Genomic DNA, 22,698 nt, shown 5'->3' on the forward strand with positions numbered 1-22,698 from the left:
GAGGACCAGATTTTAATTTTATATCTAGGGAAGTGTTATTCCCTCGTCTGATTTTACCTTCATTCTCAGGGATGGATGGAGCCAGGATGGTAGCCAACCTTAGGTACTTGTCTGTAGGTATTTTCACGAAGAGTGTGGATACAGGGAAGGCCTACATCTTAACGTCTGTCAAGTGTCGCAACCCCGAGTCTCACACCAGGTTCAAGTCCTTAGTATTGGCCTAGAAATGCATTAATCCTACCTGGATTGGTCTTTGATTTTTAGACCTGTGAGCTCTTTTGGCATTATCCAGGTTATCTCTGTGCTCCTTGTTCAATCTTGTTCCTAGAATCAGACACAAACATTAATCATAGTCCCACAACAATTATCAATAAATGGCAGGTTCCCATAGTCTAAAGCTGTTTGGGTGCATATTAATAATAACAGCAAGTATATATATTTAAACTAATATTGTAGAATAAAATTAATATTGATCATATGTACCTTAAGTACATAGAAATGAGAAAATGGGAAAAAATAAAGTAATGTAAAAATAATAATAATAAAATAAAGAAAAGAAAAAAAGGAAAAAGGAGAAAAAAAATTAAAATTTAGGAATTCAATGTGTCAAAAGCAGAATAAAATAGTTCCACTTGTCAATGGGTAGTTATCTCCAATGCATGTATAGGATACAGTCAGTCAGTCTCAACAGAAGATGCTCTCTTTACATGAGAACAGTGAATCCAAGAGTCCTTTTCTCCAACCTTTATAGATGTTGGAGTAGTTAACAATATTTGGAATGGTCCTTCCCAGGAAGGCTGGGTTGCTCCTGTACGCTGGAAGTTCTTTATATACATGTTGTTTCCTGGGTTCAGGTCGTGAAGTGAAAAGTCTAATGGTCCAGCTTGTACTGCAGCTCCGGATTCATGTAGCTCACGCAGTTTGTGCTGTAATTCCTGTATATAGGAAGCAATAGTAGTATCTCCCCCTAATAGCGATGTATAAGCCGGGGAGAAAGGCTTAGCCTGTATAGGCGGATGTCCAAAAAGCATCTCAAATGGTGAGATATGTAAGTCTCCTCTAGGCCTGCTTCTAAGATAAAATAGGGCCAAAGGGAGAATTTCAGGCCATTTTAAATGGGTCTCAGTGCATAATTTTCCAATCATAGTTTTAAGTTCTTTGTTCATCCTCTCAACTTGGCCTGAACTCTGGGGATGATATGGAACATGGAATTTGGGAGTTATCCCCAAGCAAGAATATATCTGGTTTAGAACAGAATCAGTAAAATGACTCCCCCTATCGGAGTTAATATGTGCTGGTAGGCCAAAGCGAGGAATAATTTCTTTTAAAAGCACCTTAGCAACAAAAGCTGCTGTGGCTCGGGCTGTAGGAAATGCTTCCGGCCATCTGGTCAGTTGGTCTACTATGACCAAACAAAATTTATATTGTCCAGCCTTTGGCATCGTTATAAAATCTATCTGCAGGTGCTCAAAAGGTGTGTAAGCCAGAGGACGTCCACCAAAGGCTTTACCACGAAAGGCATGTTGGTTATATGCCTGACAGGTAGGGCAGGATGAACACACTTTAGAGGCTATGGTAGTTATACCAGGGGCTATCCATACTCTCTTAACAGAGTCCACGATGCCCTGGGTACCAAAGTGGCCATTATTATGAACAGATTGGCAAATTTGGTGATAGAAACTTCTAGGGAGCAGGGGTTTTCCTTCAGATGACACCCAGACTCCATTGATCTGTTTTGCTTTGAATTTCTGTTTCCATTTTTCCACTTCCTTCTCATCATAGGAAAGTGATAAATTTGAGTCATCAGTAGTTGTTAATATTAGAAGTAATTCAGGCCCTTCTATGGCTGCTAGCTTTGCAGCAGCATCTGCTCGGTCATTTCCCCTAGAGACAGGGTCGGTGCCACCTGTATGGGCTGAGCAATGAACTACAGCTAGGGCTTCAGGCAGCTGAAGAGCAGAAAGTACTTCATTAATAATTTCAGCATTAGCTATAGATTTTCCAGCTGAGGTTAAAAATCCTCTCTGGAGCCATAGCATCCCGACTGAGTGACAAATGCCAAAAGCATATCTAGAATCCGTATAAATTGTTGCCTTTTTATCCTAGGCAATTATACAGTCATGTTTCAGAGCTATGAGCTCTGCTCCTTGAGCACTAACTAATGTTAGAAGGTAATGAGGCTGACCACTCAGTGGCAAATTCTGAGACTACGGCAGCTCCACTATAGCGTATGCCATCCCTCATGAAAGAAGAACCATCAGTAAATAAGATCAGGTCTGAGTTCTTTAAGGGAGTGTCCAAGAGATCATCTCGAGGCTTTTCTGCCATGGACACTAGTGTTTCACAACTGTGTAATGGTTCTCCTGAAGTTGGTAAGTCTGGAAGCAAGGTGGCAGGATTAAGGGTTGAACAGTGTTTCAAAGTAATATTTTCATTATTTAGCAAGGTTATTTCATACCTTGTAATTCGCTGATCAGAAAATGCCTGTGTTCTCTGTCTTAGCAATAATGCTTCTACCTCATGTGGACATATAATTGTCAATGGGCATCCTAATACTAGATCAACGGTTTTTGTCACTAGTAAAGCAGTAGCAGCCACTCCTCTAAGGCATGGTGGTGCTCCTGAAGCTATTGGGTCCAGCTGGGCTGAATAATAAGCAACTGGACGCTGAGAAGGCCCCAGAGTCTGAGTTAAAACGCCTGAGGCTACTCCTCTTCGCTCATGTACATACAAAGTAAATGGCTTGTTGTAATTTGGGATGTCTAGAGCAGGAGCAGATAAGGTAGCCTTTTTTAGCTCTGATAGAGCTGACATGTGTTCAGGCTCTAATTTGAGGGGTTCAGGGACTGCATCCCTTGTTAGTGCTATAAGAGGTTTAGTAATTTCCCCATAGCAAGGAATCCATTGTCTGCAAAACCCTGTTGCTCCCAGAATTGCTCTTAACTGTTTTTTAGTAGTAGGAGCACTCAATTTTTGAATATTCTCAATTCGCTTGGGAGAAATAGAGCGGGCACCAGCTGTCAGAATGAACCCCAAATATTCTACTTTGGGGAGACACCACTGAACTTTATCCTTCGAGATCTTATGACCTCTTTTGTGCAATTCCAAAAGAAGGTGTTTACTATCTTCCTGACATGCTTCTGCATCCACGGAAGCCAAGAGTAGGTCATCTACATATTTTATTAATTTGCTGTTTTTAAATTTTATATTATCTGTATCTTGTCCCAAAATTTGTGCAAATAAGGTCGGACTTTCTACATAACCCTGGGGGAGACGACTCCAGGAATATTGTATGCCATTCCAGGTGAAAGCAAAAATATGCCTCGAGTTCTCATGTATGGGTATAGAGAAGAAGGCTGAGCACAAGTCTACTACTGTAAAGTATGTAGCTGTGCTAGGAATAGAAGAAATAATAGTATTGATATTGGGAACTATGGAGTGTCTCTTTATAACGTGATTGTTCACAGCCCTCAAATCCTGTACGAATCTATAGAGGTGTTTGCCATCGGGTCCCCTTTTTGGTTTTTTAACGGGGAGGATGGGCATGTTGTATTCAGATTTACAAGGGAAAATTATTCCTTGGTCAATTAAAGAATTTATTATTGGGGTAATGCCCTCCATTGCCTCCTTGGAAAGAGGATACTGAGGAATGCAAGGAGGTGGGCTGGATTTAGTTTTTATTTGCACTGGAGTAGCTGATTTAAGTAAGCCTACATCAGTAGAAGATGTGGCCCAAAGAGACTCTGGTATATCTGTAGGTATTTCAAAGGTGGGAGGCTCCTTTGCCTCCTGACTCTCTGAGAGAAATACAGGGAGTAAATTTAAGGTTTCCTCGGGTACTTCTAAAGAAAGGGAGCCATCTGGGGCGCACATTATTGTGGCTTGTAATTTGCATAGTAAATCTCTTCCCAGCAAATTTGTGGGAGATCCAGGCATTAAAAGAAAAGAATGTTCAACAGTTAGGGGTCCCACATGTACCATGCGAGGAGAAAGTTTTGGGACCTTTAACGGTTTTCCTGAAACACCTACTACATTTAAAGAGCCAATAGAATCACATTTCTCATCTGGTTTGCTTACTAGAACTGACCTAGATGCTCCAGTGTCTAAAAGACAGTCATAGTATGAATTTCCTACCTTTAAAGTGACATGAGGTTCCTTACTGTTTGGGGGGGAATATATAGGGATTATTGGCATTAAAATATCAGGGTCTGGAAAATCAAAGGTCTCATTCTTTGATTCCAAGGCCCTCACCCCCCTTTCACACCTTCATAAAGATGCTTGGGCAGTTTTTTGGGACCCTCCACGCTGTTGGGGTTGTTCACCCTGAGTGTAGTGTGGTCAAGCTCCATTTCTTATATATTGTTGTTGGGCAATTTTGGGGGTAGTATCATTTTCTGTATTTTGAGCACTGTCATTTTGATTGGCATTGTGGTTCCTATAGTTATTATTCCTAAAGGTGTTATTATTTCTTTTTTCCCATAGCCTGCTCCTACAGACTATCATTGCATGGCCTCTCTTCCCACAGAAGAGGCATATTAAGGGGTTTGTTAATGATCTATCTGTGGATTCCTGCAAAGGGGCCATGGTCTCTCCCTTACTTTTCAATTGTTCCTTTAAAATTTCAATTTCTTTTTTTAAGTCTGCCACTGATGTATTGTGTGTCTCAGGTTTTTTTGTACGATTCTTATAGGCATATGTTGCTACTTTCCTCAGTTCGTCAAGGTCCATAGACTCCCAGTTGGGACAGTTGGTTTCAAAGTAGTCTTTTACTGCTGAACAACAATTCCTAACGAATTGTCTGCGTATATGTTTAATGTCTTTTTCTCTGGACAAATCAAGGTCCATATATGTACTTCCTACGTCAATAAGTCTGTCCATAAAGTGGGAGGGCGTCTCATCAATTTCCTGTTGGGATTGTTCAAATTTTTCCCATGCATCAGGGCTATCAGAGCAGTCTCTCATGGCTTTTAATAATGCTTCTCTGGCCAGGACTAGTTTTGTGTGATCCTGTATAATATTGGGGTTCCAGTGTGGATCTACAGTAGGCCAGTGATGAGCTCCTCTACCACTTTTCTTATTAGCTAGAGAGATGACATTATTTTTCTCTCTCTTTGTCAGAAATGTATCTAACAAATTCTCCACATCCAACCAAGAAGGGTCAAAGTTTCTGAATATATTTTCTAATTTTTCTATAACCAACATTGGTTCTGCCTCAAATGATTGAACATTGTGCTTGAATTTTTCTAAATCATCAGGTTTAAAAGGTGTATAGTGTCTTACAGACACCAAGTTCCCTTCTTTATTAAAGGTGGGTACTTCCCTCAATGGAAATAAACTTCTGTCTAAACTATCTGGTGTTACTGTTTCTAGGCTACTTACTCCATTTTCAATGTTAGGATTATTGGCTGTTGGAGCATGGGGGTTGGAGATTAGAGCATGAGTGGAGGGGAGGGCAGGGGGAAGGGCTGGGACAGGAACAGGGGGTGGGGCTAGAGCATGAGCATGGGTGGGGGGAAGGGCAGGGAGAGGGGCCAGGGCAGGAACAGGGGGTGGGGCTAGAGCATGAGCATGGGTGGGGGGAAGGGCAGGGGGAGGATCCGGGGCTGAGGAGGCAGGGTAAGAGGCATGAATGGAAGGAGGAACCAGGGTGGGAGGGGCAAGAATGGCAGGGGGAGGGGCTGGGTGGTCAGGATGGGGAGGAGCTGGTTGGTGTGAAGGGGCTTCTATTTGAGCCAAATCGTTTTGGGCAGGGTTGGTCAGGGAATCTGATAATGATGGGGGATGGAGAGTTAAATCACTCCTATTGTGGGATGTTTTTAACTCCCTATCAATGTTTTGCAGGAAGGTTCTTATCTCTCTCCATTTTTCCTCCCTAATTTCAGCCAGGGAAGTTTTTATCTCTCCCCATGTTTTCTCCCTAACTTCATCCCGTTCCACCAATTGTTGATAAATAAGAGTAATTTCTTTTTTAATTTGTTCAATACAAGCATTTTGGTCCCGAATTCTTTGATCAGTGATAGTATTCAATTCTTTATGTTTCTGATCAATAAATGTGTGCAGTTCATTAATTCTCTGATCAGTTATAATATTCTGTTCCCTAACTCTTTGAGTAAAAATATTCTGTTCCCTAATTTGCTCCCCAATAAAAGTGTGTAATTCCATAATTCGTTGCTCGGTGACAGTATGTTGCTCCGTGATTCGTTTATCCATAAAAGTGTGTAATTCCTTAATTTGTTTAGTAATAGAAGGAACAAGGGAGTGTTCTCTCTTAGAGGTTAGGTATATTATTGTAAGTACAACAATTACAATCCCAAGGAAGATGAATGTAAGGGTCACGAAGAGGTTTATATTGTCTGAAAAATACCATCCTAGAGGAACACCTACTAAAAATCCAATGTACTTGGTCATTGAACTTATAAGCCAATTTCTAAGTAAAGCAGACATTGGTTGTAGCCACATTCTTTCTTCTTTGAGTCAATTGCTAGGTTGCCTGTAGCTTTTTTTTTTTTTTACAGTAGGTGGCTCCCTAGTCTACAACCCTATACAGGCTAAGCGCCTATTATGTTGTAAATTCTCCTTATTAAGCTTCTGGGAGGGGTTACAAAAGCCCTCATGCAGGAAGGTAGAAGCTATGAAAGGGCTGATTAGGAGTGAAGAGACCGTAAACAAAAGGTAGAGCTAAACCTCCTTCTTTTACAAAGTGTGTATATGGGAGGGTCCCAGCAATCTTCTTTAGCCCTCAGGCTAAAACCGCTAGGACCAAGTGCTATCTTCCTTGAGCAAAGCCCAGTTAAATTTTTAAGACTAGAAAGGCCAGGAAACAGAAAAAAAAATGGGTTTTAAGTTAGCTCCCTAGCTGTATTCAGCTGGGGTTTTTTTTGTTTGTTTGTTTTTTGCTTTTTGCGGGCTAGGAGCTCCTAAGAGCTTCTTCTCCTGAGGTTCCTTGTTGCTAATCAGTTGATTAGGTAAGCCTGGCCTGCCTCTCAATCTACTGAGCCACCTCCTTAAAGTAAAAGGAGACGGAAATGAGAGACAAAGAGGAGAAGGAAAAAAAATCCCGTTGACCCCAATTTAACTTAAGGAGAAAAGGGAAAAGAGAAAAGGTGTTTTATACTCACCTGTTCTGGCAGCTGTGTCTTTAAGCCAAGGTATTTGGTAATAGGACTGATGGAGTGAGTAATAAGTGGGGTGAAAGGGCAAGAAAATTCAGGAAATTTATTGAGGTTCTAGAAACCTTCGAAGCACTAAAGCAGGGCCAAGAGCCAGAGGGGGTAGCCGGGGTGGGACTTCTCCCAGGTGATTAGTAAGGAGATCAGAACACTGATATAGTTCTTTTTCCCCGAAGTGGTTACGCCAACTGTAATGGTAGAAATTTTAGGCTTCTGGGAGAGGTTATGAGCACTGTAATGGTTAAAAATGAGGCTACAGGATTTATGTAATATTGAACAATGGCCGCCAAGGAATTTACTTATGAAATTCCTAAAATGAAACACTCAAGTCAGAATGAAGTTTATGGAGGTTTAATCACACTGGGAGTAGGGAAAGGAGAGGGAGAGAAGGAGAGAAGAGAAAAGGGAAATGGGCTACTCAACCTCTGACCAAGGCAGAGTGAGTTCTAGGCCCAAAGGGCCAAGGTGGAAAAAGTCAGTCCTTAACTCACGTGAGTGATCTGACGGAAAGCTGTCTGCGGGCGTCCTCCCTGTCCAAGCTCCTAACACCAACTCCCGTCTAGCTCTCTCCACAGGAAGTGAGTGAATTCCAGAGACTGTTCCCTACCTCACTTCCTGTGTCTCACAAATGCCAATGGTTGGCTCTAGCTTGGCTTAGGACAGCCCAGGTGGGCAGTTAGTTATTTCTGAATTGTCATTGACTAGCACATGCCCATGTAGTGTGGGTGTGCACAATTTTTGGGTGCTAGACCAAGATGGAGACTTTTTAAAATTCACAACAGTGAGCACCAAAAGGCTTAATATCCCAGTAGAGAGGATGGAGAGTGCAGATGGGGTAAAAGGAAAGCTGGGGAGCCCACGTGCCTGGTAACCTGGACAGAGCATGTCCCCACTCAGGCTTGGAGCTCAAAGCTGGGCTGCTCTGAGCTGGCAATGGAGAAAGCCCACCCTGCCTGGGCTGCAGCAGGTTGGCAAGGATCCATGGGATTGGGGTGAAACTCTGCCCATGAAGGCATCCTTCAGTGAGGAGATAATGGCGGTGCGAAATGACTGATTCAGCCCATTCGTGTCTGTAGATTTTCTCACTGCAGAGCTCAGCCTTTCTGGGGAAGAAACTCAGAAGCAAAGATCCACTGGTGATGGTGCCTGTGATGTACAGCAGAGAATCCACACTAGAGGGAAACCCTAGGAATGTAATCAGTATGGTAAAACATTCACCCGGAGGCCCAGGCTTACTGTGCACCAGAGTATCTCCATGGGGAGAAAACTTGGGAATGATATCTCTGAGGAAAAACTGTCTGAATCAGGCCTCTCACTCTGCCTCACTGTCTCTGTCTCTTTCTGTGTCTCTGCCTCTCTTTCTCTGTCTCCCTCTCTCTGTCTCTCTTTGTCTCTGTGTCTCTCTCTGTCTCCCCCTCTCTCTGTCTCCCTCTCTGTGTCTCTCTGTCTCTGCCACTGTAGCAGTCCGCCCCCTGGCTATGGGCAAGGGGAACACAGTATGTGCAGATTGCTCAGTCTTGGGCATGCTCAGTAGTGCTCATGGCTGGGAAGGCCTCTGACCCTTGACCCCAGCTTCTCCCAGGTTAGGCGGGAAAACAGGTTTCTTTGTTCTCACCTGGTTAAGAGAAACCACACCTATGCCTTGTCATTAACCAATGAGAATCATCCCTATGTACTGTGTATATTTGCATATCAAAAACTATATCTAGCCCAGCTGGCTCCGCCTTCTCCCTCTCTGCTCTCTGCCCTCTGCTCTCTGCTCGCTCCTTCTCTTTCAGGCTACCTGATGGCTGTCCTTGCAGGAGCTTGGCCTCTGGCCAAGCTCCATCTTTAATCTTTCTCTATTCACCTCTCTGACCTGCGTGGTATGGATCTCAGGACTGGAAAAGCCTACAGAATTGGTCCTTTGATCAGAGCTTAGCTGTGGCTCATTGATAATTAATAAAGACTCATCCTGAACACCTCATATCTCTATTAGGACTCCGTCACTTCCCTCGTGGTATCAAAACTTCTATCCTGTCTCTATCTTCCTACCTTGTGGCTTCTCTCACCTCAGAGAGAGCTACAGCCACCCTCTCTCTGTCTGTCTTCCTCTCTCTCTGTGTTTGTCTCTCTTTTTAAATCCTTACCTTCTATCTGAGAATCCCTACTAAGGGGACAGTTAGGTGGCTCAGAAGATAGAGCCAGGCCTGGACAGGAGAGGTCCTCAGATCCAATCTGACCTCAGACACTTCCTAACTGGCTGACCCTGGGAAAATCACTAAACCCTCATTGCCTAGCCCTTACTGCTCTTCTGCCTTGGAACCATTAATCAGTACTTTAGAAAGAATTCCTTTTTTTAAAATTATTTACCTTAGAAGCAAGGCAGAAGAGTAGTAAGGGCTAGGCAATTAGGGCTAAGGGGATGGCAGATTTTCACTCAACTTTATATCATCTCTATGGCAGCTTTATAGACTGACCTATTTGAAGAATATATAGAGATTTGTAATCCCCAAAAATGCAGCTCAGATAATGGTGGTAGATACTAGCTTGGAAAATGTTATTAAGAAATTATTTGAGGAATTTATCAGGAAAAAGGGTAAGATCAGATTAAGGACAAGAACAATGGCCAGGCAGATAGTGCACCCACAAAGAAAAAGAGAGAAAGGCAAAGAAATCAAAGGTCAACACACAGGAAAAGGACAGTGACAAGGACAGTAAATCTGATAGTGAACCTGAAAAAAAAATTTTCCACTGAAGGAGGTCACTAAACTATCAAGTACAACTGTTGTATTCCAATTTAAAGTGCATAGACAGTTTACATCCCAGGAACTTGAATGCCTTAAAAAATGAGTTCCCAAATTTATCAATCAGCTTTTTAAGACACAGAAAGAACTGAAACGTGCTTTCAGGATCTTTGATCCAGACTTCCAGGATGTAGAATTTCTCTTGTTTGAACTGTTCAGTCCCCATGAGCAGTGCCAATTTATTGGAAAGGCCAAGTCAGATAACAATCTGATGAGTTAGCCCACAGAGGAGCAAAGGGAAGACCTAGATTTTGCACATCCCACAAGCATGACACACTTAAGGAAATGTAGGGAAGATTTGCTCCAAGCTATAAAGCTTTGTACCTGGAAACCTAATGCATGGGCAAGATTTGATAAAGTCATGCAAGATAAAGGGGAACATCCAGCCACATTCATTGATCCTCTATCTGAAATGGCTGAATCAATTCTGGGTCTAGAGGGTGGAGCCAAATCTATTAGGCATCAACTGACAAAAAGAAGGCAGGAGTGCTAATCATGATATCCGACAAAGCCAAAGTAAAACTAAATCTAGGTAAAAGAGATCGGGAAGGTAACTACATCCTGATAAAAGGCAGTATAGACAGCGAAGAAATGTCTGTACTCAACATGTATGCACCAAATGGCATAGCATCCAAATTTCTTTTTTTTTCCAATTTCAAAAGTATTTATTGGAAATGCTAGAAAGATTTACTAAAATCAAAACAAAACAAATAAAACACTAATCACTGCAGTTCTCTGTTACAATATCATAGCAAAATTGGAAAAATATCAATATTAAACCTTTTTGTACAAAATCAGCAATAAAGAAAAAGATGAAAAAACAACCAGCAGTAAAAACAATTTATGGCAATAACACTGTGTGCAATCATCTCAAAACTTCTACTCAAGCGACCATCCAGGCTGATTTTTAAAATTTATATAATGATAAAATTCATACCATAACAGCCCTGCATTGGAGCACCAGCAGGTTTCATTTCCTTCCTTTTAAAAAGGTTGGAATCCTTTTATTTGTGAATATTAATGACTAAGAAAGTTTCTAGCAACTCAATTCTTTTTTTTTTAAACCCTTACCTTCCGTCTTGGAGTCAATACTGTATATTGGCTCCAAGGCAGAAGAGTGGTAAGGGTAGGCAATGGGGGTCAAGTGACTTGCCCAGGGTCACACAGCTGGGAAGTGTCTGAGGCCAGATTTGAACCTAGGACCTCCCGTCTCTAGGGCTAGCTCTCAATCCACTGAGCTACCCAGCTGCCCCCTAGCAACTCAATTCTTAAGAATGAGTGCCGTCATATTTCCTTGAAACTCAAACGTTTAAGTTTCACTTCTATTTTAAAGCAAGAATAATAATGAAAAAACCATAAAACAAAACCAAAAAAAGCACAAGAGTCCTTTTAAAGCAAATAAATAACTGTTTCAACAAACAGACCTGCTGTAAACACCAGAGCATTTCAAAGGTCAGAGCAATATTAGTATTTTTATCCAACAGCGAATTTAAATAACTACGAATTACCAATGACTCTAGCATATATCTAAAAGTTAAAGGGATATCATCAATCACCAACTAGGGGGAAGTGATCATAAAGTATCAACCCATCTTTATTAAAATAGTTAAGTATCATTTGCAGTATTTAAAATGGCAAGAAAAACATAAATCTAATGATATTCAAAGTCCTACTGTATTGTAGAGCTACCAGGAACCTATCTATAATTGTTATATTCTTTTAACTGTCATTTAGTTCAACATTGGCTTAAGTAAACTAATTACTGTCTGAGCAATGTAAACAAGCCTTACTTCAGGGTCTAGAAAAACAGACTTATCTGCATGTAAACAGCTAAATTAAGTACATCATAAGCCAGGTATATAGAAAGGGAGTTTATTTTTGTTTATTTCAGACTACATTCTATTGGCGAAATAGTTTAACGATTGAGAATGGGCCTTTTCTGCAGCTCTGTCTGTTCAGGCCAATTCAGAATGAGTCCACACTGTTGTTCTCATTTTGGAGAAAACATTTTGACCTGTGAATATTCCCTTTGCAGCAGATTAAGCAGGAAATTCATTCACATTTATTTTTATCCCTGCTTTTTAAAAACCAAGGGAGGGTGCATCATTAGGCAACTCTTGTTGAATTCGGATGTAATTTTCATATCTTTACTCCTTTACTTATAGTCTTACATTTTCTGTAGAACCTACTTTTGGAAACCAACTTTCTATCAAAATAAGAGCCATCACTCCATTTTGCCCTCAAGCTTGAAATACTAAAAAAGTGAAGTCCACCATTGACAACAGTTTTGATGTAAGGAGGAAGATTTAATGCTAAACTTTTGTGAAATTCAATTGAATCTAAATTTGCATTAGCAAATTTCTACCTCCGTAATTTTTTTCCTTTTTAAGATTAATGTATAAATACAAAATCTTTTAAACATGATTTACATGGGGAACATAAGAGACTTCCTTTACATGTAGCTACCCTTTCCTTTTGAAAAATTTCCACTAGTTTTCTACCATACCAGTATTTTAAAAGTAATCTATGTGAACATAACCCAAAGCATTTCTTTTTAAAGAATACCTATTTCCCAAGTCATACCTGTTTTGATAAAAGAACTTTTAAGTTATCAATTCAAAATATATGTCACTAAAATGAAATCTTACTGAAATGAGAATATACTGTAATTTTACCCTAGAAAAGGAAGGGTTTAGTGGGCAAGCAGGCCATTTTTTGCAATATATTTATATTTCTTCCTATTCCAATTCAAATCTACTTAAATTTTGAAAAGGACAGATTAGGATATAAAAAAACATGCTCCTTGGGGGCAGCTAGGTAGCTCAGTGGATTGAGAGCCAGGCCTAGAGACGGGAGGTCCTAGGTTCAAATCTGGCCTCTGACACTTCCCAGCTGTGTGACCCTGGGCAAGTCACTTGACCCCCATTGCCTAGCCCTTACCACTCTTCTGCAGAAGGTAAGGGTTTAAAAAAAAAAACATGCTCCTTTCTTATATAGTTTTAGGGGTAAAAGTCACTAGATTATATAAACTAGCCTAACACTATTTAGAGATTATTACTACATCGATGTCAAACGAAAATTATTTTGTCCATATTTAAATAATGCTTACCTTTTTTTTCCCCTTCTAAATCTTTTTTTAATGACCAGATCTATTAGGTCTTCATTGACAACTCCCCTGTGATCTGTATTTTCCAGGTTCATTTACCTCCCCAACCTTAAAGTACTCTTAGTTTAAGATGTATTTCACTATTACATGGGCTGTTCCAAGTTAAAATTAATACCAAGAATTTTTAAAAAGTACCTAAGAACTCTCTGTACTTTAAAATATACATGGGGCACTAAGTGAGGATTTCATTTCACAAGTCTTAAATTCCTTGAGTTGAAATTTAAAATTTTAGGCTACTAAAAAAATAGAAGTTGTAGAGTTGGATTTTTTTTTAAACCAAAGAAAGGTTCTGATTGGCTTAGCTTTCAAAACATTTCTTTGTTTACCATATTCACTGTGGATTTGGATAAACATTGAAAAGTTTTCTTTCAGGTTTGGCTCAGTGACATTTGGGACAATATTCAAGTACTATTAGTAGAATGCCGCTTTACAAGGATAGGTGTCCACATATTTTGGTTTACAAAGAAGCAATATTTTAACCATTCTACAGTATATCTGACCCAAAAAGCTTTTAGAAATTGTCTTGACTTTATAATCTGTTGCTGCCTTCCATAGGTACTGAAGGTCTTGCAAATGTCCATGAGATGTTATCATTTTTTCAGAAATCCAGGGATGATAGGGAGCTTTTCCTTCTCCAGAAAAAAATACATGATGCTGGGGTACAATATTCATTTTGTTGGCACACAGCCCCATGAACACATCATCTATGTAAAGACTCGAATTATACCTTGGCCACTACATCACATAGGCAGCTCCGGCTGTGTAGTCTGGGTATGAAGGCCAATGATACGTTTCATACGGGACATAATATTTGCTGGTCTTATCCCTTACGGGAGGAGACCCTCTATGAACTCGTCCTACCCAAAAAGCTTGAGCACCAATTTGTTCCAGAATTCGAAGGTATTCAATGAGATTTGGCATAGGAATAAATGTCATCATCTGCTGACCTAACAAATTTGGCGTGTGCACAGTGCATGTTGACCCATCTGAGCTGCAAAAGCAATTTTAGAGTAAGATTGTAGAAAGTGTCAGTGAAGTTTTGCTGAATTAAATCATTATACTCTTGATCGTCTAAAAAAAGCTCATGTTGCAGCAGCCTCTCTCTCTCAGATTTCTGAGGCTTATTAGGACTTCCTAAAGCAAAGAGAGTCTTAATGTTGGCATTCAGCTGAGAACAAATGTATCTATCATTACCCCAAGTTTTTCTAATGGCGGCTTTCAGGAGACGTCTTTACGAAGAGCAAAAGGACATCTTGTGCTCTACATTTCTCCTCATGATGAATCAAGTATTGGAAGCTAGCCACCCCTTCCAAGTTGTGCCGGAGGGACCGGCTATCATTCACAAAGCTGTAACTATTTATGAGGTATCTGTACGAGTAGGACTTCACATGGCTCATAATATGATTATCGAGGGGATCCCAAAACAACATGAGACTTAGTAAAAAGCAAGTGGCAAACAAATGTACAAACTGCCATTTTTTTACTCTTCCACTGCTTACAAACATTCTGATGTTTGTCCAGTCCTCATTTGACTAAAGGGTCTGTTGTAAAAGCATACTTGTCCAGTCCTTTGGATAATACAGAATTTTCTTCAGAACAGATGTCCATTGTAGTTAATGCATTGCCTGGTAGTTGGTTATCCTTAGAAACCAAGCTGCTGCTTCTTCTTTCACAAGGGCTTTCCTCTGAAATTGCATTTCGCTGACCTCTGGGATTGCAGAAGAATGGAAGACTCCAAGGGTGGAGGAGGGGGAGGACCCTGACACTGCCTCCGAATTTAGCCACGCTTGCATCCTTCATTAGGTCCTCCTCATAATTTTCATGCAGCAATTTCGATTCTGTTGAGATCTTCTCATGGATTTTAAAGGGGATGATCAGAAAGACAGGTGGGCTGGTCCTGATACTGGCTGTGTTTTTTTCCAGTCGTTGGGTATTTTCTCCTTTCAGATTTTGAAAATGGATCTCTTAACACCCTTGACATTGTGTCACCTGCAGCACAGACTCCCTCTGTGTGTGCTTGATCTGGTCCAAGTTTTCTTTTTGGTAATTCCTACTTCTTTGTACAGCACATCAGGTCCTGGTATGTTAGCATCCAGAAGGAGTGGAGCCACCAATGCCTCTGTGGCTGGCCGCACTGCCTAATCGGAGATTGGCTTGACCTCTCGCTCTGAGGCTGGCCAGGTGCAAGGAGGAGTATCCCAGAACAACAAAAAAAAAACTTCCACATTTTAACCCTTCAGCTGAGGCTTTCCCCCAGACACCAGCATACAAATTTCTAAAGGAGAAACTAGAGGAGCTCCAAAACAAAAAAGATAGAAAAACTATACTAGTGGGAGACCGGAACCTTCCTCTATCTGAACTACATAAATCACACCAAAAAATAAGTAAGAAAGAGGTAAGAGAAGTGAATGAAATCTTAGAAAAATTAGAGTTAGTAGACATGTGGAGAAAAATAAATAGGGACAAAAAGGAATATACCTTCTTTTCGGCAGCACATGGTACATTCACAAAAATTGACCATATATTAGGGCATAAAAACATTGCAAACAAGTGCAAAAGAGCAGAAATAATAAATGCAACTTTCTGAGATCACAATGCAATGAAAATAATAATTAGTAAGGGAAGAGGGAGCGGTAAATCAAAATTAATTGGAAATTAAACAATATGATTCTCCAAAACCGGCTAGTTAAAGAACAAATTGTAGAAACAATTAATAACTTCATTGAAGAAAATGACAATGATGAGACATCCTTTCAAAACCTATGGGATGCAGCCAAAGCAGTACTCAGGGGGGAAATTATATCCTTGAGTTCATATATTAAAAAATTTAGAAGGGCAGAGGTCAATGAATTGGGCATGCAAATTAAAAAAATTAGAAAGCGAACAAATTAAAAATCCTCAGATGAAGACTAAATTAGAGATCCTAAAATTCAAAGGAGAAATTCATAAAATTGAAAGTCAAAGAACTATTGATTTAATAAATAAGACTACAGCTTCTATCTGGTACTTTGAAAAAAAAACAAATAAAATAGATAAATTACTAGTCAGTCTAATTAAAAAAAGGAAAGAAATAAACCAAATTGACAGTATCCAAGATGAAAAAGGAGACCTTACCTCTAATGAAGAGGAAATTAAGGCAATCATTAAAAACTACTATGCCCAATTATATGGCAACAAATATGGCAATCTAGGTGATATGGATGAATACTTAAAAAAATATAAATTGCCTAGACTAAAAGAGGAAGAAATAAATTACCTAAACAACCCCATATCAGAAAAAGAAATTGAACAAGCCATCAAAGAACTCCCTAAGAAAAAATCCCCAGGTCTAGATGGATTCACAATTGAATTCTATCAAACATTCAAAGAACAACTAATCCCAATATTAAACAAACTATTTGACCGAATAAGCCAAGAAGTTCTACCAAATTCTTTTTACGACACAAACATGGTACTGATCCCAAAGCTAGACAGATTAAAAACAGAGAAAGAAAACTATAGGCCAATCTCCCTAATGAATATAGATGCAAAAATCTTAAATAGGATAATAGCAAAAAGACTCCAGCAAGTCATCACAAGGGTTATCCACTATGACCAGGTAGGATTCATAACAGGAATGCCTGGATCCTTCAATATTAGGAAAACCATCCACATAATTGACCATGTTAACACACAAACTGACAAAAATCACATGATTATCTCAATAGATGCAGGAAAAGCCTTTGATAAAATACAACCCCCATTCCTATTGAAAACACTAGAAAGTACAGGAATAGAAGGCCTTTCCTAAAAATAATAAACAGTATATGCCTAAAACCATCAGCAAACATCATCTGCAATGGGGATAAACTAGAAACCTTCCCAATAAGATCAGGAGTAAAACAAGGATGCCCATTATCACCTCTATTATTTAACATTGCACTAGAAACACTAGCAGTAGCAATTAGAGAAGAAAAAGAAATTGAAGGTATTAAAATTGGCAATGAGCAGACCAAGCTATCACTTTGTGGATGATATGATGGTTTACTTAAGAAATCTGATAAAACTGATAACTTCCAGGCTGCTGTTTTTCTTATCTCTGCCTGGATTTCTTGGCAGGCCCTTGTCTTAAAATCTAAGCAAAGAGAAAGGGGCTTCTATCCATATTATGCTTTCTTGTAAGATATTTCCAATTGCTACCTGGTGTTAGAATTTAGGGTGTCAAGAAGCCAATTTCCTCCATTTTTTCCCCTTGATGGTGCTCAGCTATTTAACATGAGAGAAAACAAACAAACAAACAAACAAAAACACCCAAATGAATGTTTGCTCCTGTTCCCTAGATTTGATCTCTTCCCAACAGGAGGGGCCTGTGAGGAAACTTTTCCCTTTGTCTTAATTGGGTTGGGGAGTCCCATTCTGGCTCAGACCTCAGGCTTGGTAGCCACCCCACACCTGAGGTTTCCCAGACTGAAAAAGGGAGAAGTACAGCACAGTCGCAACCCAAGTAGAGGATGGCATTATAATTTTAGGGTGCCATGGATAGGCTATGCCTCTTGCTTGTTGAAGGTGTAACATGGTCATTCAGCATTAAAAGAAATTAGTTTATTTCAAGTGATTTAGAGCCAATTTTTCCCAGTGCAAAAGCAGACAGGGCAAAATGTGATAGACCGGACATACAAGACAGACACAACAAATATGAACATTGGGGTGGATGTGCTTCTCTACTCACCCCAAGGGACTAGGGGTAAGTGGTCCCAAAAACACAGTGGTATGACTAGGTTTCCCTAGGGTCACACCTACTTCCTCCAGTGCATTCACTGGGTTTCCTAATTTCAATGGGGGTCTCTAACCACCAGGAACCAGGGACTCTAACCCCGGACATTCCAGAAAGTTTGAAGTTTTACCTTTTTGACCTTGATTCCCAGATTGTGGGCCCTTTATTTGAATTCTTGGTAATGTCTCAAAACTAAATCCAAAGGGGTGGATTGAGTTTGCCTCATATTCAGCAATGTCTCTAGTCCCACACACAACAGGTACACACAAAAGGACACACAAAGGAAACATAGGAGTCTTTTGGTGAAGCTGAAAAGACACTGTAATGGGGAGATGGCTTGATCAGGGTGTCTCCCTCCCTTTTCTGGAGGTCTCCCGAAAAGGGACAGATTTACGGTTCGTCCACCGATTTTCCCGGGGATTCGAATCCCAACGGGGACTCTAATCCCAAATCTCCCGAGGACCCAAAACCTGTCCAGGACTCTAACCCCAAATCGTCCTGGGGACTCAAATCCTGTCAGGGATTTGAATCCCAAATCTTCCCAGGGACACGAACCGCATTAGGGACTTGAACCCCAAATCTTCCCAGGGACTTGGACCCTGTTGAGGACTCAAACTCCAAATCTTCTCGGGGACTTGAACCCCATTGGGGACTTGACACCCAAATTAGAGGGACTTGAACCCTCCAAAGGTACCTAAGTCCTCCGAATATCTCGAGGTGACCCCTATCTGGTTCCCCCAGCTGCTTCCCAGCCATTCTGATCTGGCTCCTCGTGGAGGACAGGAATTGCGGAGTTGGCCAGTTCACTCTCAGAAACAGGTGAGACAATCAGACTTTGGTCCAGGGGCTTGACATAGGACATCCTCCTATAATCCGGGAGGCATGGGATCTCCTATCCACAAAGCTGTATGCCCTTCTGGAGCCCGATATTCCCCCATAAACAATCACACATGCACTCTCTCTCAGTCAATCAAACTTCACTCACCGGTAAGGGTCGGTTGAAGATTTTGGAGGAGGATTCCCCTGCCTAGGTGGTCCTCAGGGGATCTTATCCGTCCGGACGATTCTCCAAATGTTGGGTCCAAGTGGGCGACCCCTACCATGGAGCACACTGAGGCAATATAATTCACGTAAAGGGAGCCTTTATTTCTAGCGCTCTAGGGGAACTCAGCAAAGGAGTTCCACCCCTGCCCAGTCAGGGTACAGAATATAGAGCATATGGTAGTTCTGTGTTCATGTTAGATAAAACATTCTGTGGTTTGGCCTGAGCTGATATTGCAAAACAGAGTGAGGCCCGTCCTAGACAGGACAGGCTCAGAGTGGGCTCTTTTACACATCATGAGTGGGACATCAAGAAGCCATCCCTCCTCATACAGTGCTCTGAAGCCAGCAGAGACGCAAGTGTTTCGGATGGAGGAACTAAACCCTTCCCAGTCCCCTGCCATGGGGGCTTGGCCCAGTTAAGAGTAGACTGGCATCTGCATCAGGAAAGGCACCTCCACCATTCCCATTCTGTCCAAGAGGGAAGACCTTGGGCTGCTCAGGCCATTAAGAATGAACCCTCCTCATCCTCTTGCTACTGCTTCTCTTCTGCTTCCCCTCACCTCTAGAGGGGCTCCTCCCTCCAGGCCGGGACCGGGGCACCTTGAGGAGGCCAGCATGGGGGGAGCCTGTACCCGGCTACTGTGGTGGCTGTGGCCCCCACCTTCCTTGCCCTGCAAGAGTAACTCGGCTGGGGGGGGCAGTTAATAGGTAGCTGGCCGTGGGAGAGGCTGGGGCTGGGGAAGGGAGGCCCCTCGAAGGGGGGGGGGTAACTCTGGAAGAGTAGCCACCCGCCTTGATCTAGCAGCACACCTTGTCCCTGCTCCTCCCTTGAGGGTGCCGAGTTCAGCCACTCTGGGAAGGTGAGCTCCTCCCTTATCAGTCATCTACTCCCCAGTGGCCGTGTGACTGTGAGCCAGAACAGAAGCTGGCAGCCTCTGCAGAGCCCTGACCTGGGTTGACCAACACCCCCCCCCCCCTTGCTGCACAGTCTGCCAGCTGAATTAGTCAATTCATCTGCCCGTCAGTTGGCTCGGTCCATCACCGAGGCAGCGCCGAAGACCCCTAGGGTGAAACCCACGAAGGGTGGAGGGTGAAGAGAAAGCAATGGGGAACAAGAGGAAGGTGAGCAGAAGGGAGAAAGGAAGGTATTCTCTGCCACACATCCCCCCCTTCCTCTCTCTAGTCCTGGAAAGGCCATGAGGCTGAGCCACAGGATTGATTTCTGAATCCTTCAGTCCAACCTCTACCATGGTCTGCAGCCTGGAAGGCTGCCATGCAATTTCAATAGCTTCTTTGTAGTGCCACAGACACACCGACTCAGCATCCGAATGAGATGGGGCCAGCTCCAGAGGCAGGACTATCAAATGAGCTTCTGGTCTGGCCACTTGCCGGGGACATCTACGGAGTCTCAATAAGGGACAGTTTAGAACTGTCGGGGGACAGCTTAGAGCTGACGGAGAAGTCGCAAGAAAGCAAGACCGGAACGTTATCAAAGAGGGATAATGAGCGTTTAGTGTAAGCAGAACACCAGATTTAAGGCTCTTCTCCAGAAGCACAATCTATCCTCCCCAGAGTGTGAACAGGGGAGTGAACCCGTTCCCAGGAGATCTTGGAACTGTTCGTGCAGCTTTGAACTGAGGTTACTATGTTTTGGCGTACTCAGCAGGAATGGTATGTCACAAACACCTGGGAAGAGGAACTCTATTCCATGAAGTCATGAATGGTTCACTGCAGCCACTGGATAAGCCACTGTGTTGGTATCCCTTCCTTTGTCTTGCGGATTGCCAATATGATGCTGATGTTTCTATCCCACCCCCTGCTGGACGGACACTCCCACATCCCCCATACCTTGAAACCTCCATAAAAATCCCTTCTATTTTGTCTGACTCTCTCTGACCATCTGTGGTGGAGCTGACAGGCTGAACATGTTGTGTGGTCTATTTTCTGTCTTTATGTCCTTCCTACCTACCAACCCCCACGAGAAGATCTTCTAGCAGCATTTTCCCTCTGAATTCACTTTCTTTGTTAAAACTTTAAAATTTTGTTTTATTTTTACCCCCCCCCCTTCCTTCTTAGAATCAATACAATATTGGTTCCAAGGCAGAAGAGTGGGAAGGGCTAGGCCATGAGGGTCAAGTGACTTGCCCAGCTAGAAAGGATCTGAGGCCAGATTTGATTCCAGGATCTCCCATCTCTAGGCCTGGCTCTCCATCCACTGAGCCACACAGCTGCCCCCGAATTCAATTTCAATTAGGGAGTACCATTCTGAGGTTACCAACAGAGCTTACGTTGTGTTAGGATCAACAAAAAGGTAAATAGATTCATATTTTCACTTCTCTTTACTGCAGCAAAATTGTCTCTCCTGCAGGAGGGAAATGCCATCATCCCAACCAAAAATGTTTATGACCAAAAGGAGAAACGTGTCCTTTCTTGCTGGGACTATCAGTAGTAAAGAGTCTAGTATTTAAGATGACAGTGAAGAGCCAGCTCCCAAACCCCTTCTTTCCCCTCACTGGCCCCCTAACCCCAGGAGTTCTTGCCCCTCCCCCTCCTGACATATGCCAGGAACTGATAACACCTCAGCCCCAGCAGATCCTGTTCACTCCCCCCACCCCAAGAATTCCTCTGTACTCCCCCTACCACAAAAATGTATAAAAAGTCTGCAAGCCCCAGTCTGGGGGCCAGCCATTTTTAGTGCTGAGCTGCTGGGAGCCATCAGACCACAACGCCTTGACAGAGTCACGTGTGGTAGCTGGGGAGACCACACAGTGGTCCTTGGCGAGGTTTCATTGCCCACCCAACCCCATTTACATGACCTCTTTCATCAATGCCCCTTACCTATGAATTGACATGATTATTATTCCCCCTAGTCTCAAAAGAAACAATGCAAGAGCAAAATACCCGTACCCTAATTACCCAAAACATCACCAAAAGATCAGACCCTTAAACCCAATCCCTAAAAGACTATCATGGGTGAACTTTTACTTACGTACATAATTCCCAGCAAAACCATAGATACAGGCCAAGAACAAGAACTTTCCCACTCACAGAAGACTTTCTCATGAAGCCAGCACACAAATCAATCATAGAGGCCCATACAATATATTGTGAATGTTAAAATTTCTCAGACTCTACTTCAAAACATTTGGTTAAGGCTATTCCCCATTTAAATAATGGAGGTACTTGATCAGGAATGTATTGAGAACTTTACATCACTCCCCCCATACTTAGGCATACCTTAGGGGAAGATAAAGTTGTAAACTCCTTACTGAACAATGAAAAGTACTTAACTAATACTTATAGTGAGGCAAAAGCCCTTAAGCTAAGTCTATTTTTAGATCTAATACAAAAGGGTGCTAAGTACCTATGAAGGTCAAATTAATCACTAAAAGGTCAGGCAACTTTCAAGGGGAAACCTTAACAAAAAAGGTGTGAAGTTTTAGTCTACCCAGAGAAGTTGAGAACTAAAGAAGATGTGAATTAAGACTACTATGATTGGTAGATGTGACATAGGAGAAAATTCTCTTTAAAAGGAGGTCAGAAGGCCTTGGAAGGAAATTCAGCTTTGGAGCCGAATTGGAGATCAGGAGTCAGAGGAGGCTCCTGGGGCTCTGAACTGAGAGTTCAGCTTCCTGAGCTAAACTGGAGGGTCTCTCTGAACACTAGAGTTTTTCTGGGACAAAATCTTGTGGTGAGTGATTAAAGACTAAGTTTTCTCTCTTATGAGAAAGGCCTAGGCCATGGGCCTAGGCCCTGGCCTTTCCCTATTATTTCCTATTA

The 22,698-nt window shown here is 41.9% G+C and overlaps 1 protein-coding gene and 1 pseudogene across 1 annotated transcript in view; one reads left to right on the top strand and one right to left on the bottom strand.

Moving 5' to 3' along the window:
• LOC130453528 (zinc finger protein 260-like) overlaps nt 1–22,698 on the top strand; it is a 498,148-nt gene that overhangs the window by 110,135 nt on the left and 365,315 nt on the right. The gene's annotated exons all lie outside the window — the stretch shown is intronic.
• LOC130456862 (lactosylceramide 1,3-N-acetyl-beta-D-glucosaminyltransferase-like) lies at nt 7,505–20,935 on the bottom strand (annotated as a pseudogene).

Source organism: Monodelphis domestica, chromosome 2 (genome assembly GCF_027887165.1).
Source record: "Monodelphis domestica isolate mMonDom1 chromosome 2, mMonDom1.pri, whole genome shotgun sequence".
Taxonomy (NCBI): Eukaryota; Metazoa; Chordata; class Mammalia; order Didelphimorphia; family Didelphidae; genus Monodelphis; species Monodelphis domestica.